At 47.8% G+C, this 17,605-nt stretch overlaps 1 pseudogene; it reads right to left on the reverse strand.

Moving 5' to 3' along the window:
* Positions 1–12,343: 12,343 nt before the first annotated feature.
* On the reverse strand, positions 12,344–12,452 carry LOC139263599 (5S ribosomal RNA; annotated as a pseudogene).
* Between the last annotated feature and the right edge of the window lie 5,153 nt (positions 12,453–17,605).

The following is a 17,605-nucleotide window of genomic DNA, read 5'->3' on the forward strand; positions in this document are numbered from 1 at the left end:
ACTCCGGCTTCACTGCGCCGATTCCAGGGGAAGTGAACACTGCTCGAACCCCGTGACCACCCCCCGCCCCGAGTTGAATGTGGCCCGGGGAGGAGAAAGTGCTTGTCCGCGGCGGCCCATCGATTTTTCCGATCGACCGGCCAATCTCGGCGGTGGACGGCTACCGTCAGGTTTGGGCGCTCGATCGGACGATGACCTGAAATTAAAAACAAAATTCTGGAAATCTCAGCGGGTCAGGTGGCATGTGTGGAGAGAAACACCGTTAACGTTTGGTGTCTGTGACCCTTCATCAGGGTTTGGAGCCGAGGATTCTGGAGCCGCCCAACAGATCGTTAGTTAGCAGGTGTAATGGTGGAACGCCAGTTTTCTGTGGAAGAGTAAACTAGATGGGCTGAATGGCTTCCCTTATCTGCCTTGGAACTAGACTTGAATATGCATTACAAGCTGTTCCTTCAGGTGGAAGCATTTACACATTTCTGGGGCAAGGGATGCAGGAGGGTACTCTGTTCAATAATACTGCATTGGAATGTCGCAAAGGTGAAGTTGCAAGCCTCATCTGTGGATTTGTCAGGTTCTGTAAACATACCTCAGTGTTACACACACGGTCAAACTGCCCGTGTAACTAGAAGCTGACTACAGTGATCATGGACCTTTGAGTCAGAGCACACAATCTAGCCGTACTGAGGGAGCGCCACACGGTCGGAGGGGCAGTACTGAGGGAGTGCCGCACGGTCAGAGGGGCAATACTGAGGGAGTGCCGCACGGTCGGAGGGGCGATACTGAGGGAGTGCCGCACTGTCGGAGGGGCAGTACTGAGGGAGCGCCACTCGGTCGGAGGGGCGATACTGAGGGAGTGCCGCACTGTCGGAGGGGCAGTACTGAGGGAGCGCCACTCGGTCGGAGGGGCAGTACTGAGGGAGCGCCGCACTGTCGGAGGGGCCATACTGAGGGAGTGCCGCACTGTCGGAGGGGTGATACTGAGGGAGTGCCGCACTGTCGGAGGGGCAGTACTGAGGGAGCGCCACTCGGTCGGAGGGGCAATACTGAGGGAGTGCCGCACTGTCGGAGGGGCAGTACTGAGGGAGCGCTGCACTGTCGGAGGGGCAGTACTGAGCGAGTGCTGCACTGTCGGAGGGGCAGTACTGAGGGAGCGCCGCACTGTCGGAGGGACAGAACTGAGGGAGCACCGCACTGTCGGAGGGCAGTACTGAGGGAGCGCCGCACTGTCGGAGGGACAGAACTGAGGGAGCACCGCACTGTCGGAGGGGCAGTACTGAGGGAGCGCTGCACTGTTGGAGGGGCAGTACTGAGGGAGGGCTGCACTGTCGGAGGGGCCGTACTGAGGGAGCGCCGCACTGTCAGAGGGCCAGTACTGAGGGACTGCTGCACTGTCGGAGAGGCAGTACTGAGGGAGTGCTGCACTGTCGGAGGGGCAATACTGAGGGAGGGCTGCACTGTCGGAGGGACCGTACTGAGGGAGCACCGCATTGTCGGAGGGGCCGTACTGAGGGAGTGCCGCACTGTCGGAGCGGCAGTACTGAGGGAGTGCTGCACTGTCAGAGGGCCAGTACTGAGGGAGCACTGCATTGTCGGAGGGGCCATACTGAGGGAGTGCTGTACTGTCGGAGCGGCAGTACTGAGGGAGTGCTGCACTGTCAGAGGGACAGTACTGAGGGAAGGCTGGAATGTCAGAGGGGCAGTACTGAGGGAGCACCGCACTGTCGGAGGTGCCGTCCTTCAGATGAAATTTTAAACCAAGGCCCCATCTGCTCTCTCAGATGGACGAAAAAGTTTCCATGGGCACTATTTTGAAGAAGAGCAGGAGAGTTATCTGTCAATTAACATAACAAAAACAGATTATCTGGTCACTATCGTATTGCTGTTTGTGGGAGCTTGCTGTGCGCAAATTAGCTGCCGCATATCCTACATTGTAACAGGGACTACACTCCAAAAAGTACTTGATTGGCTGTAAAGGGTTTTGAGACCTCCGGTGGTTGTGGAAGGCTGTATAGAAATGCAAGTCTTTCTTTCTTTCTATGTGAAAGTCGGGTAGAAGAGAAGGGTATTGGGCAACGGCTGAGGGAGCGACATGCAGGTCCATGTATTAACAATTCAGCGAGTACTCTCTAAACAAAAACTGATGGAAATGAAGACCTTTCCATTAAAGAAAGCAAGTATTTGGGAATTCCAGCCCGGGGCAGCGATGGACCAAAACAATCACATTGAATTACTGGGCTCCAGACAGAACGATGATTGATGGAGAAGGAGAGCTTCCTCTCCTGGTTTACAGTGTCATTTATGTACTCTTGGGATCACTAGCCACTAGATGACATCACTGTAAAATTGGTCACTTTGGGCCTTAATAAAACAGAGCCAAGGTTATACCTCCTGGAGTTAAACAGTACTCAGTCTAACGGTTATTGTACACAACACTTGGCGACGAGGCAACAAGAACCTTTGAATGCAAAAATGAGCACAATTGGATTGTTGGAGCGATTTGTGGAAGGAGAAGATTGGACAGAGTTTGTGAGCCGTTTGAGCCAGTTCTTCGTGGCCAACAAAATGGAGAATGTCGGTGACACAGATCGGCGCCGGGCGCTGTTCCTCACGGTTTGCGGTCCAGAAATTTATGGTCTGATAAAGAATCTACTCCTGCCTGTGGGTCTAACAGAGAAGGTGTATGAAGAATTGTGTACACTGGTACAGGACCATCTTAAACCAGACGAAGGCATCATCATCTCGAGATACAGATTTTACACGCACGTTCGCTCAGAGGGCCAGAATGCGGCGGAATTCGTTGCCGACCTGAGACGTCTAGCGGGACCGTGTAAGTTCGGGACTGTGTTGGCAGACATGCTGCGGGACTTCTTTGTAATCGGCATCAACCACGAGGTGATCCTCCATAAGCTACTAGCAGTGGAGACGTTGGACTTGAACAGGGCCATCACGATCGCTCAGTCATGTATGACGACGGATAGAAGTCTAAAGCAGATATCAGTGAAAAATCGAAACTCAGCAAGTACTGTAAATATTATTGATTCGCCATTCCACAGAGCGGCACATGGCAGGGCCTACCTGACTTCGTACGCGAAACCTGTGGCTGCCCAAAGTCCACCAATGGGAATGTATCCGACTTCTCCGTGTTGGCGTTGTGGGGGAAATCACCGGCACCAGCAGTGCCGATTTAAGCAATATAGTTGCAAAGGCTGTCTGAGAGTGAGGCATCTCCAGTGCAAGTGTCCGCAGATGAGCAAGCGTGCTGCAACACACCATATGGAGGATGATGGTCAGACTAGCGCAGATCCGGATACACAATCCGAGATGCCAGAGGAGGAAGTGTATGGACTGTACTCCTTCATAACTAAGAGCAAACCGATAATGATCAACGAGAAATTTAATGAGGTGCTGGTATCGATGGAACTGGACATGGGGCAAGTCAATCGATAATGAGCCAGAGGGTATTCGACAAGCTGTGGGATACTAAGGCTGTGAGGCCCTGGCTGAGTCCAATCAATGCCAAGTTACGCATATACAAAAAACTCATAACGGTGATTGGCAGTGCCACAATTAAAGTGTAGTATGAAGGTGCGGGTTTATGAGTTACCGCTATGGATTGTCCCAGGCAATGGCCCAACGCTGTTCGGCAGGAACTGGCTTGACAAAATCAGATGTGACTGGAACAACATAAAGGCTTTGTCATCGGAGGAAGATACATGTGCTCAAGTACTGAGCAAGTTCCCCTCGCTATTCGAACCAGGCATCGGCAATTTGCCAAGGTGCAAATCCATGAGGACCCGGATACAAGACCCATCCATTATAAAGCTCGGGCAGTTCCATATATGATGAGGGAGAAGATCGAAATCGAACTGAACAGACTCCAGCGTGAAGGGATCATATCACCAGTTGAATTTAATGAATGGGCCAGCCCCATTGTTCCTGTGCTGAAAAGTGATGGCACAGTCAGAATCCGTGGAGACTACAAGACTGCGATCAACAGAGTTTCGAAACAGGATCAGTACCCATTACCGAAGACTGATGACTTGTTTGCAATGCTAACGGGGAGGAAGTCGTTCACCAAACTGGACTTGACATTGGCCTACATGACACAGGAGCTGGTCGAGACATCGAAGAGACTGATGTGCATGAACACGCATAAAGGACTGTTTATTTATCACAGGTGCCCTTTTGGAATTCGCTCGGCTGCAGCAATATTTCAGAGGAACATGGAGAGTCTACTGAAGTGCGTTCCCAGAACCATCGTGTTCCAAGATGACATCCTGATCACAGGTCGTGACTCCGAGGAACATCTGAAAAACCTGGAAGAGGTTCTACATTGTCTGGACAAAGTGGTACTCAGACCAAAACGCTCGAAGTGCGTCTTCATGGCACCAGAGGTCAAATTCCTGGGGAGGAATATTGCTGCTGACGGCATCAGGTCCACGGATGCGAAAACCAAGGCCATCAAGAAAGCCCCCAAGCCGCAGAATGTGACGGAGCTGCGTTCGTTCCTGGGTCTACTCAGCTACTTCGGTAACTTCCTAGCTAAATTGAGCACCTTATTAGACAATACCCCCCTCTGAGATATTAACACAGTCTTTTACAAATTGAGATGGTCCGGTGGTTTATGCTCCCAGGTTGACCGTCTCAGTTCAACTCCAGCCTTGGGTGAGTGTTCAGAGTCTGTTGTGACTGGTGGCTGGGTGGCTGACCTGGTGGGAGTGGCAATGGCCATGTCAGATACCATTGGCCTTCCTGATCACTTGCTGTACCTGCATACTATCCTTTTGTGTTTCATGCACAAGTACCCCCAGGTCCCACTGTACTGCAACACTTTGCAATCTTTCTCCATTTAAATAATAACTTGCTCTTTGATTTTTTTCTGTCAAAGTCCATGACCTCACATTCTTTCATGAACTCTTGAAGCTCCAGACTTGTGAAGCAAGATCCGTTGTTGTTCACAACAATGTCAGACAAATCATGAGTAGCAAACATGACACGAGGGCTATTAATGGTAGCTGTGGACGTACTGGATAATAATACACTCTATCCACTTTGAATATGCATCCACCACAACCAAAAACATCTTTCCCAGGAAAGGGCCCGCAAAATCAATGTGGATCCTCGACCATGGTTTGGATGGCCACGACCAAAGACTCAGTGGAGATTCCGCTGGTACTTTACTAAGCTGCATGCAAGTATTGCACTGATGCACACATGATTCCAGATCAGGGTCAATTCCAGGCCACCATACATGAGACCTAGCAATGGCTTTCATCATGACAATACCAGGATGAGTGCTATGTAGTTCACGTACAAATTTTTCTCTACCTTTCTTAGGCACACGATTACCGCACAGTAAACAGTCTGACTGAATGGACAGTTCATCTTTGCGACAGTTGTAAGGTTTCGTCTCATCACACAGCTCCATAGGTATTACAGACCAATCACCACTGAGTACACACCATTTCACAACCGATAAAATAGGGTCATGGCTGGTCCAGATCCTAACTTGTTGAGCAGTGACAGGGGTTCCTTCACTCTCAAAAGCGTCCATTACTAACAGTAGATCTGCAGGTTGAGGCGTCTCCATCTCAGTTGTGGGTAAGGGCAGACGACTCAGTGCATCGACACAATTCTCAGTACCAGGTCTATGACGGATGACGTAATCATAGGCAGACAATGTCAACGTCCACATCTGGATATGGGACGATGCATTGGTATTAATACCTTTGTTTTCCGGAAACAATGAAATGAGTGGCTTGTGATCCGTTTCTAGTTCAAAACGAAGACCAAACAGGTACTGACACATCTTTTTGACCTCATACATGCAAGCCAAAGCTTCTTTCTCGACCATACTGTAGGCTCTCTCTATCTTTGAAAAACTTCTCGAAGCATACGCAACAGGTTGTAGCTTACCCGATTCATTTGCTTGTTGGAGTACACAGCCAACGCCATATGGTGAAACATCAGAGGCCAATACAAGACGTTTACACGGATCATAATGAACAAGCAACTTGTTTGAACAGAGCAGATTCTTGGCTTTCTCAAAGTCTCTATCTTGAAACACACCCCAGATCCAGTTGTCACCTTTTCTTAGTAACACATGCAGTGGCTCTAGTAAAGTGCTCAATCTGGGTAAGAAATTACCAAAGTAATTAGTAGCCCAAGGAATGAATGCAGCTCCGTCACATTCTGAGGCCTGGGTGCATTTTTGACGACCTTAGTTTTCGAATCAGTGGGCCTGATGCCATCAGCAGCAATCTTCACCCCAGGAATTCAACTTCAGGTGCCATGAAAACGCACTTCAAACATTTCAGCCTGAGTCCCACTTTGTCCAGACACTGTAGGACTTCTTCAAGATTGTTCAGATGTTCAGTAGTGTCACGACCTGTGACCAGAATGTCAGCTTGAAACACGATGAATGGACTTCAGTAAACTCTCCATATTCCTCTGAAATATGGCTGTAGCCGAACGAATTCCAAAAGGACACCTGTTGTAGACAAACAGTGCTTTGTGGGTGTTGATGCAGGTGAGCTTCTTCAAAGTGTCGACAAGCTCCTGTGTCAGATAGGCCAATGTCAGATCCAGTTTAGTGAACGACTTTCCACCAGCTAGCATGGCGAACAGGTCATCAGCCTTCGGTAACAAGTACTGATCCTGTTTCAAAAATCGGCTAATCATAACCTTGCAGTCTCCACAAATCCTGATAGTGCCATCACTCTTCAACGCAGGAACAATAAGACTGTACCGGTGATATGACCCCTTCACATTGGAGTCTGTCAAGCTCAATTTCAATCTTCTCCCTCATCATGTAAGTAACAGACCGAGCTTTATGATAGACAGGCCTTGCATCAGAATCCAGGTGAATCTGCACCTTGGCTCCAGTAAAATTACCAATGCCTGATTCAAACAAAGAAGGAAACTTCTTCAGCACTTGAGCACAGGAAGTGCCTGACACCGCTTTGACATCATTCCAATTCCACTTGATTTTCTCGAGCCAATTCCTGCCGAACAGCATTGGACCATTACCTGGGACAATCCATAACGGTAGATCGTGAACCACACCATCACATGACACCTCGACTACTGCGCTGTCAATCATCGGTATGAGTTCCTTAGTTTAAGTACACAACTTGGCATTGACTGGACTCAGCTTAGGCTTCACAGCCTCAGTGTCCCACAACTTGTCGAATGTCCTGTGGCTCATTATCGACTGACTCGAACCCGTGTCCAGTTCCATCGATACCAGCACGCCATTCAGCTTCACATTAACGATTATTGGCTGGCTCCTTCCCAAGAACGAATATAGACCATACACTTCCTCCTCGGGTTGTGTATCCGGGCCAGCACTGGACTGGTCATCATCTGAAGGTGCCCTATTTTCGAACAGCCATTACAGGAGTACTGTTTAAACCGACACTGATGATGTCGATGATTGCTCCCACAATGCCAACAGGGTGAAATCAGATTTGTGCCAGTTGGCGGACTGTGAGCAGCTACAGGTTTCACATAAACAGTCGAGTGGGTCCTGCCATAAGCAGCTCTGTCAGACGAAGACACAATCTTGTTTACAGTACTTGCCGTGGAGCTCCAACTCTTCGATGATATCTGACTCAAATTATTATCAGTCGCCATGCACGTCTGGGCAGTCGCGATGGCCTTGCTCAAATCCAGCTTCTCTTCGACAAATAACTTCCGAAGAATCACATCATGGTTGATGCCTATCACGAAGAAATCTCGCAACATGTCTTCCAACACACTCCTGAACTTACACGACTCAGCAAGAGTAGGTCAGCGACAAGTCCCGACACATCCTGGCCCTCAGCACGAACATGCGTGTAGTAGCGATAGCGTGAAATGATGATCCCCTCTCTTGGCTTAAGATGGTCACACACCAAAGCACAAAAATCCCCATATTCTTTGTCCGATGGACGTAAAGTCGAGAGAAGATTCTTCATGAGGCCATAAATTTGCTGACCACAAACGGTGAGGAAAACCGCCCTGTGCCGAACTGTGTCAGCCTCTCCCTCCATTCTGTTGGCCACAAAATACTGATCCAGGCGGTCGATAAAATCCACCCAATCCTCGCCATCTGCGAATTTCTCCAAAATTCCGATAGTGCCCATTGTGCAAGCGAAGGTTCTTAAGTTACCTCGTCGCCAAAGGTAATGAATGTAATGACTCAAAAGACTGGTTACTGCAAACTGCCTCAGGTGTAAACCTGATCCAACTTTATTCACCCCCAAAGTAACCCGCGTAACATGGTACCCGCGCTTATATACCAGTGACCGCACATGCGCGCGTACAGCCCAAAACATCCGAGAGTGGCGCCCCCTGGTGTCTGGTGACTCCAAGCATAAAAACATAACATCAGGGAAGGAATAGTTGGCGAGAGGTGGGAGCAGTGTCGGAGCGGCCTATAAAAGGCCCAGCGGGAGCTCGAGAGTCAGCGGCAGTTGGCGAGAGGCGGGAGCAGTGTCGGAGCGGCCTATAAAAGGCCCAGCGGGAGCTCGAGAGTCAGCGGCAGTTGGCGAGAGGCGGGAGCAGTGTCGGAGCGGCCTATAAAAGGCCCAGCGGGAGCTCGAGAGTCAGCGGCAGTTGGTGAGAGGCGGGAGCAGTGTTGGAGCGGCCTATAAAAGGCGACCGGTGCAGCTACAGCGGGAGAGAAAGCAAAAAAGAAGTAGAAAGGAATCAAAAGGTGACATCACAGCCAATGGGGTAAGTGATTGGCTGGTGATTGGTGAGTAGCTTTTCTTTTTCTTTTTATATCAGTAAGTGAACTGTAACATTGTTATTACCAATTTAAGGGTATCTAAGGGTTAAGGCATGGCAGGAGAGATCGGTCACGTGATATGCTCCTCCTGTGCCATGTGGGAACTCAGGGACACTTCCGGTGTCCCTGACGACTACATGTGTAAGAAGTGTATCCGCCTCCATCTCCTGACGGACCGCGTTGCGGAATTGGAGCTGAGGGTGGATTCACTCTGGAGCATCCACGATGCTGAGAATGACATAAGTGGCACGTGTAGTGAGTTGGTCTTACCGCATGAGAAGGATCCACAGCCAGCTCGGGAATGGAAGACCAGCAGGAAGAGTAGTACAAAGAAGGTAGTGCAGGGGTCCCATCTGGTCATCCCCCTGCAAAACAGATACACTGCTTTGAGTGCTGTTGAGGGAGATGACTCATCAGGGGAGGGCAGCAGCAGCCAAGTTCATGGCACCGTGGCTGGCTCTGTTGTACAGGAGGGCATAAAAAAAAGTGGGAGAGCGATAGTGATAGGGGATTCAATCATAAGGGGAATAGATAGGCGTTTCTGCGGCCACAATCGAGAGTCCAGGATGGTATGTTGCCTCCCTGGTGCAAGGGTCAAGGATGTCTCGGAGCGGGTGCAGGACATTCTGAAAAGGGAGGGAGAACAGCCAGTTGTCGTGGTGCACATTGGTACCAACGACATAGGTAAAAAAAGGGATAAGGTCTTACGAGACGAATTTAAGGAGCTAGGAGTTAAATTAAAAAGTAGGACCTCAAAAATAGTAATCTCGGGATTGCTACCAGTGCCACGTGCTAGTCAGAGTAGGAATCACAGGATAGCACAGAAGAATACATGGCTTGAGCAGTGGTGCAGCAGGGAGGGATTCAAATTCGTGGGGCATTGGAACAGGTTCTGGGGGAGGTGGGACCAGTACAAACCGGACGGTCTGCACTTGGGCAGGAATGGAACCAATGTCCTAGGGGGAGTGTTTGCTAGTGCTGTTGGGGAGGAGTTAAACTAATATGGCAGGGGGATGGGAACCAATACAGGGAGACAGAGGGAAACAAAAAGGAGACAAAAACAAAAGACAGAAAAGAGATGAGTAAAAGTGGAGGGCAGAGAAACCAAAGGCAAGAAACAAAAAGGACCACTGAATATAAAAGGGCTGCAGGAGGGGTCAAAACTAAAAATCATGGTTTAAAAACTAGTATTAAAACACTCTACCTAAACGCACGCAGCATTAGAAATAAAGTAAATGAGTTGACGGCACAAATCATTACAAATGGGTATGATTTGGTGGCCATTACAGAAACGTGGTTGCAAGGTGGCCAAGTCTGGGAATTAAACGTACAGGGATATCTGACGATTCAGAAAGATAGGCAGGAAGGGAAGGGAGGTGGGGTAGCTCTGTTAATAAGGGATGATATCAGGGCAGTTGTGAGGGATGATATTGGCTCCAATGAACAAAATGTTGAATCATTGTGGGTGGAGATTAGAGATAGTAAGGGGAAAAAGTCACTGGTGGGCGTAGTTTATAGGCCCCCAAATAATAACTTCATGGTGGGGCGGGCAATAATCAAGGGAAGAATGGAGGCATGTGAAAAAGGAACGGCAGTAGTTATGGGGGATTTTAACCTACATAGCGATTGGTCAAATCAAATCGCAGGGGGTAGCCTGGAGGAGGAATTCATAGAATGCATACAGGATTGTTTCATAGAACAGTATGTAACAGAGCCTACAAGGGAACAAGCCATTTTGGATCTGGTCCTGTGTAACGAGACAGGAAAAATAAACGATCTCCTCGTAAAAGATCCTCTCGGAATGAGTGATCACAATATGGTTGAATTTGTAATACAGATTGAGGATGAGGAAGTTGTGTCAGAAACGAGAGTACTATGCTTAAACAAAGGGTACTACAGTGGGATGAGGGCAGAGTTGGCTAAAGTAGACTGGAAACAAGGACTAAACGGTGGCACAATTGAGGAACAGTGGAGGACTTTTAAGGAGCTCTTTCATAATGCGCAACAAAAATATATTCCAGTGAAAAAGAAGGGCGGCAAGAGAAGAGATAACCAGTCATGGATAACCAAGGAAATAAAGGAAAGTATCAAATCAAAGACCAATGCGTATAAGGTGGCCAAGGTTAGTGGGAAACTAGAGGATTGGGAAGATTTTAAGCAACAGCAAAGAATGACTAAAAAAGCAATAAAGAAAAGGAAGATAGATTACGAAGGTAAACTTGCGCAAAACATAAAAACAGATAGTAAAAGCTTTTACAGATATATAAAACGGAAAAGAGTGACTAAAGTAAATGTTGGTCCCTGAGAAGATGAAAAAAGGGATTTAATAATGGAAAATGTGGAAATGGCTGAGACCTTAAACAATTATTTTGTTTCCGTCTTCACAGTGGAAGACACAAAAACCATGCCAAAAATTGCTGGTCACAGGAATGTGGGAAGGGAGGACCTTGAGACAATCACTTTCATTAGAGAGGTAGTGCTGGACAGACTAATGCGATTGAAGCTAGACAAGTCCCCTGGTCCTGATGAAATGCATCCCAGGGAAGTTATAGCAGATGCATTTGTTATAATCTACCAAAATTCTCTGGACTCTGGGGAGGTACCAGCGGATTGGAGAGCAGCTAATGTAACGCCTCTGTTTAACAAAGGGGGCAGGCAAAAGGCAGGTAACTATAGGCCGGTTAGTTTAACATCTGTAGTGGGGAAAATGCTTGAAACTATCATTAAGGAAGAAATAGCGGGACATCTGGATAGGAATAGTGCAATTAAGCAGACGCAGCATGGATTCACGAAAGGGAAATCATGTTTAACTAACTTACTGGAATTCTTTGAGGAAATAACGAGCATGGTGGATAGAGGTGTACCGATGGATGTGGTGTATTTAGATTTCCAAAAGGCATTCGATAAGGTGCCACACAAAAGGTTACTGCAGAAGATAAAGGCACGCGGAGTCAGAGGAAATGTATTAGCATGGATAGAGAATTGGCTGGCGAACAGAAAGCAGAGAGTCGGGATAAATGGGTCCTTTTCGGGTTGGAAATCAGTGGTTAGTGGTGTGCCACAGGGATCGGTGCTGGGACCACAACTGTTTACAATATACATAGATGACCTAGAGGAGGGGACAGAGTGTAGTGCAACAAAATTTGCAGATGACACTAAGATTAGTGGGAAAGCGGGTTGTGTAGAGGACACAGAGAGGCTGCAAGGAGATTTAGATAGGTTAAGCGAATGGGCTAAGGTTTGGCAGATGGAATACAATGTCGGAAAGTGTGAGGTCATCCACCTTGGGAAAAAAAACAGTAAAAGTGAATATTATTTGAATGGGGAGAAATTACAACATGCTGCGGTGCAGAGGGACCTGGGGGTCCTTGTGCATGAAACTCTTTTTGGGAGTAAACAAAAAACATTAAACCGTGCCCCCCCGATCTGGGGGAAACACCAAACATTTACAGGCCCTTTTATTTTTTTGGGGGGGTTTTTTTGGGGGTTTATTTGGGCACTAAAATCACACTTTTTTTTTCCAATGCCCCCTATAAAAGGGGAGGGGGACACTAAAAGCACCCGCATTAAAGCCTACTGCACCTGGTATTCCCAGGCAGTCTCCCATCCAAGTACTAACCAGACCTGACTCTGCTTGGCTTCCGAGATCGGGCATTTTCAGACTAGTGTGGCCGTAGTCCTTGTGCATGAATCCCAAAAAGGTTAGTTTGCAGGTGCAGCAGGTAATCAGGAAGGTGAATGGAATGTTGGCCTTCATTGCGAAAGGGATGGAGTACAAAAGCAGGGAGGTCCTGCTGCAACTGTACAGGGTATTGGTGAGGCCGCACCTGGAGTACTGCGTGCAGTTTTGGTCACCTTACTTAAGGAAGGATATACTGGCTTTGGAGGGGTACAGAGACGATTCACTAGGCTGATTTGAGAAATGAGGGGGTTACCTTATGATGATAGATTGAGTAGACTGGGTCTTTACTCCTTGAAGTTCAGAAGGATGAGGGGTGATCTTATAGAAACATTTAAAATCATGAAAGGGATAGACAAGATAGAGGCCGAGAGGTTGTTTCCACTGGTCGGGGAGACTAGAACTAGGGGGCACAGCCTCAAAATACGGAGGAGCCAATTTAAAACCGAGTTGAGAAATAATTTCTTCTCCCAGAGGGTTGTGAATCTGTGGCATTCTCTGCCCAAGGAAGCAGTTGAGGCTAGCTCATTGAATGTTTTCAAGTCAAAGATAGATAGATTTTTAAGCAATAAGGGAATTAAGGGTTATGGGGAGAGGGCGGGTAAGTGGAGCTGAGTCCACGGCCAGATCAGCCATGATCTTGTTGAATGGCGGAGCAGGCTCGAGGGGCTCGATGGCCTACTCCTGTTCCTAATTCTTATGTTCTTATGTTCTTATGAATGATAGGAGGTGGTGTGGCAGTATTGGTTAAGGAGAATGTTACAGTGCTGGAGGGGGAGGGTCCTGGGGGAGTCACGGACAGAATCTATTTGTTTCGAGTTAAGAAACAATCGAGGTGCCATTACACTACTGGGTCTATTCTATCGGCCACCAAATAGTGGGAAGGATATCGAGGAGAACATTTGCGGAGAAATTATAGAGAGGTGCAAGAACTATAGAGCAGTGATAATAGGGGACTTCAACTATCCGAATATAGACTGGGATAGTGATAGTGTAAAGGGCAGAGAGCGAGGAGAATTCCTGAAGTGTGTTCAGGAGAACTTTCTCGATCAGTACGTTTCCGGCCCGACGGGGGAGGAGACATTGCTGGATCTGGTCCTGGGGAATGAGCTGGGTCAAGTGGAACAAGTGTCAGTAGGGGAACATTTAGGGAATAGTGATCATAGTATCATAAGGTTTAGATTGGCTGTGGATAAGGACAGGGAGTAATCTAGAGTAAAAATACCGAATTGAAGAAAGGGCCAATTTCAGTTCAGGCCCGGGTAAACTGGAATCAAAGATTGGCACGCAAAACCTGTAGTGGAACAATGGGCTGCCTTTAAAGAGGCAATGGTTCGGGTACAGTTGAGGTACATTCCTACTCAGGGGAAAGGTAGGGCAACTAAAGTCAGGACTCCCTGGATGAGGAAACAGATAGAGCGTAAGATGAAGCAGGAAAAGAGTGTGTATGACAGATGTCAGCTCGAGAATACATCTGAGAATCAGACTGAATGTAGGGTCAGAGGGGAAGTGAAACATAAATTAAGAGGGGCAAAGAAAGGTTATGAGGATATAATGACAGCTAACATAAAAGGGAATCCAAAAGTCTTCTATAGGCATATAAATAGTAAACGGGTCGTGAGAGGGGGGTGGGGCCGATTAGGGACCAAAAAGGAGACCCACACATGGAGGCAGTGGGTATGACTGGGGGACTAACGAGGACTTTGTATCTGTCTCCACCAAGGAAGAGGATGCTGCCATAGACAGAGTGAAGGAGGAGGTAGGAAGGATGTGAAGGCCTTAGAGAGGGTGCAGAAAAGATTTACGAGAATAGTTCCAGGGTGAGGGACTTCAGTTACATGGATAGACTGGAGAAGCTGGGGTTGTTCTCCTTAGAGCAGAGAAGTTTGAGAGGAGATTTGATCGAGGTGTTCAAAATCATAAGGGGTCTAGACAGAGTAGAGAGAGAGAGAAACTGTTTCCATTGGTGGAAGGGTCGGGAACCAGAGGGCACAGATTTAAGGTGATTGGCAAAAGAACCAAAGGCGATGTAAGAAATAACTTTTTTACGCAGCGAGTGGGTAAGATCAGGAATGGAGGGCCTGAAGGGTGATAGAGGAAGACTCAATGTTAGCTTTCAAAAGGGAGTTGGATAAGTATCTGAAGGAGAACAGATTGCAGGGCTATGGGGAAAGTTTGGGGGAGTGGGACTGGCTGAGAGTTGGCACTGAGTCGACGGGCTGAATGGCTGCCTTCCATGCTGTAATCACTAGAAACATAGAAATTCACAGCGCAGAAGGAGGCCATTTCGGCCCATCGTGTCCGCGCCGGCCGACAAATAGCCGCACGGCCCTCGGTCAGCAGCCCTGAAGGTTACATCTAAACCTATGAACAATGAACAAGGACGGAAAGGCAAAGAGCATCCAGCCAACCAGTCCACCTCACACAACTGTGATACCCCTTACACTGAAACATTCTACACTCCACCCCAACCGGAGCCATGTGGTCTCCTGGGAGAGGCAAAAACCAGAAAAAAACTCAGGCCAATTGAGGAAAAAAATCTGGGAAAATTCCTCTCCAACCCATCCAGGAGATCACCCTGGCCGTATTCTATTCCCTGCAGTACTTACCATCGTATCTGCGCCGACCAACAAGAGGCTATCCAGTCTAATCCCAATTACCAGCTCTAGGTCTGTAACCCTGCAGTTTACGGCATTTCAAGTGCCCATCCAAGCAGCTTTTAAAGGTGGTGAGGGTTTATGCATCCACCACCTCTCCAGGCAGTGAGTTCCAGACCCCCACAACCCTCTGCATAAAGAAGCTTCCCCTCAAATCCCCTCTAAACCTTCCACCAACCACCTTAAACCTATGCCCCCTCATAATTGACCCCTCCACCAAGGGAAATAGGCCCTTGCTATCCACTATATCCAGGCCCCCCAAAATGTTATACACCTCAATGAGGTCTCTCAGCCGCCTCTGTTCCAAGGAGAACAAACTCAGCTTATCCAATCTGTCCTCATAACTAAAATTCTCCATTTAAGCATAAACTCCCTGCTCTTATATCTATACCTCAGCCAATAAAGGCAAGCGTTCTGTATGTCTTCTTAACTACCTTATCCACCTAGCCTGCTACCTTCGGGGATCTATGGACAAGCACGCCAAGATTGCTTTGTTCATCTGCACTTCTAGGTGGCCTACCCTTTAATGTGTATACCCTTTCCTTGTTAGACCTCCCCAAGTGCATTACCTCTCACTTCTCCAAATTAAATTCCATTTGCCACTGCTCTGCCCACCTGACCAGTAGATTGATATCCTCCTGCAGTCCATGACTTTCTTCTTCATTATCAACCACACAGCCAATTTTAGTGTCATTTGCAAACTACTTAATCATACTCCCTATATTCAAATCTAGATCATTGATATATACCACCAAAAGCAAGGGACCCAGCACTGAGCCCTGCGGAACCCCACCAGAAACATCCTTCCAGTCACAAAAACACCCATCAACCATTACCCATTGCTTCCTGCCTCTGAGCCAATTTTGGATCCAACTTGCCACTTTGCCCTGGATCCCATGGGCTTTTACTTTCGTGACCAGTCTGCCATGTGGGACATTATTAAAAGCTTTGTTAAAGTCCATATACACTACATCGTACACACTGCCCTCATCGACCATCCTGGTTACCTCCTCGAAAAATTCAATCAGGTTAGTCAAACACGATCCAAATTTCTTAGTGTCCTTTGGCCATTAAGCCCCTTGAGGTTGTTCCGCCATTCAATGAGATCATGGCTGATCTGTATCTTAATTCGCCTCGATTCTGTAACCTTTAATACCCTTACCCAACAAAAATCTACCGATCTCAGTTTGGACATTTTCAATTGTTCCCCCCACCCTCAACAGCTTTTTGGGGGAGAGAGTTCCAGATTCCCAGCACCCTTTTTGTGAAGAAGGGTGAAGAAGGTTCATCACCCTGAACGGCCGGGCTCTAATTTTAAGGTGACACCCCCTTGTTCTGGACTTACCCCCCCAGAGGGAATACTTTCTCTCTACCCTATTGAATCCTTTAATCATCTCAAACACCTCGATTAGATCCCTCCTTAATCTTCTACATCCGAGGGAATACAGGCCCAGTCTGTGTAACCTCATAATTTAACCCTTTTAGCCCGGGTATCATTCTGGTGAATCTGCACTGCTGCCCCTCTGAGGCCGATATATCCCTCCCTGAGGTGCACTTGAAGTGCCATAAACTACAGGGCTACGGACCCAGAGCTGCAAAGTGGGATTAGGCTGGGTAGCTCTTGGTCGGCCGGCGCAGACACGATGAGCTTGAAATGGCCTCCTTCCATGCTGTAAATTCCTATGATTCTATGATTCAGAACTGAACACAGTTACTCAGGATAGGGTCTGATGGCTGCTCTGTACAGCTGAAGCATCACTTTCCCAACTCTATTGCAAATAGTCGGCCACCATCTCCTAATTCAGGCTGACGTGCTAATTGGTGAAGTTTTGATGCCTGTGTGTCCGTGTCCGCTGCAGTGGGACGTACCCTAACCAGCCTCATGCTCACTCACGGTCTCACCTCATTACATTTAGTGAGACTCGCACACCCGACTCATTCACACTTTCAACATCAGTTAATTGAACGACACTGACAGGAGAAAATAATTGCAATAACCATTGAGAACCCAGGGGATGCATGGATTCATTATCAGAGTAGAAGGCTGGTTCCTTAACCGATTCTGCTGAGTTAATTGACCTCGCTAAGTACATTGTGTGCGAGAGTGCTTGCCATTGCAACAGGAATTCCCTGATTCCCATAATCAACCGTTAGTTAAAGGCCATAGGGAACAGACATTCTGTACACTCCACTCGCCCCGGGAATAGCTCCTTAACCTTCTACTTCATAGCAACACTAAGATGAGGTTAGGCCTGAACTGTATAAAACACTGGTTAGGCCACAGCTGGAGTACTGCGTGCAGTTCTGGTCACCACATTACAGGAAAGATGTGATTGCACTAGAGAGGATACAGGGGAGATTTACGAGGATTTTGCCTGGACTGGAGAATTTTAGCTATGAGGAAAGATTGGATAGGCTGGGTCTGTTTTCCTTGGAACAGAGGAGGCTGAGGGGAGACCTGATTGAGGTGTATAAAATTACGAGGGGCCTAGATAG

Source organism: Pristiophorus japonicus, chromosome 4, assembly GCF_044704955.1.
Source record: "Pristiophorus japonicus isolate sPriJap1 chromosome 4, sPriJap1.hap1, whole genome shotgun sequence".
In the NCBI taxonomy this organism is placed as follows: domain Eukaryota; kingdom Metazoa; phylum Chordata; class Chondrichthyes; family Pristiophoridae; genus Pristiophorus; species Pristiophorus japonicus.